This window comes from Podarcis bocagei (assembly GCF_964188305.1).
Source record: "Podarcis bocagei genome assembly, chromosome: W".
In the NCBI taxonomy this organism is placed as follows: domain Eukaryota; kingdom Metazoa; phylum Chordata; class Lepidosauria; order Squamata; family Lacertidae; genus Podarcis; species Podarcis bocagei.
Genome location: NC_138131.1, coordinates 23,633,892 through 23,634,596, shown reverse-complemented (window position 1 = coordinate 23,634,596; position 705 = coordinate 23,633,892).

Sequence of the window (705 nt, the reverse complement as noted above, 5' to 3'; positions counted from 1 at the left end):
TCATGGGTACGAGCCCCACGTTGGGCCAAACGAATGAATACAGCCTAGGACCGCCTCTCCACGGAGGATCTAACAGTCTGCAAATAAAAAAATGTTAGAGGTCCTGGGCTTCAGGGAGATTAGGCTGGCCTCGACCAGGGCCAGGGCCTTTTCAGCCTTGGCCCCGGCCTGGTGGAACTCTCTGCCACAAGAGATCAGGACCCTGGGTGACTTCCGGTCGGCGCCAGCGCTAATGGCGGTCCTCTTTCCGAGCTCCGGAGGAGGACTGCTCTGCGAGTTCGGGTCTGACCCGCTACGGCAAGCGGGGGACCCCTAAAATCACAGGCGCGGAAGCCTGTGAACGAGGAGATTCGGTGGGCACCAGGAGCGCCCCCCCTTTACCGCAGAAAGAGCCTTTTTAAAGGCTCCGGAACGACATCGGGGGAGCGCGGTGCTGAGAATCGCTACCCAGCCCACAGGGTGAAGCCGCGTCGCTATTAGCGGAGAGCGCCGATTCCTTCCTGTAAATTTCGGACTGAAAAAACCCGTGAGTAAGACTGAACGTCTATTTGAAACTAAAGTCTGGAAATTTGGCTGAAAACGGGGAGGTGAAAATTAAGGAAGTCTGCCTTCCCCCGACTGCATGAAAGTGAAAGCAACGAAACTTTAAAGCTGCATCCGCAAGAGACATTGCCTTTGATTAATTAAATCTGACATTTGGACTTT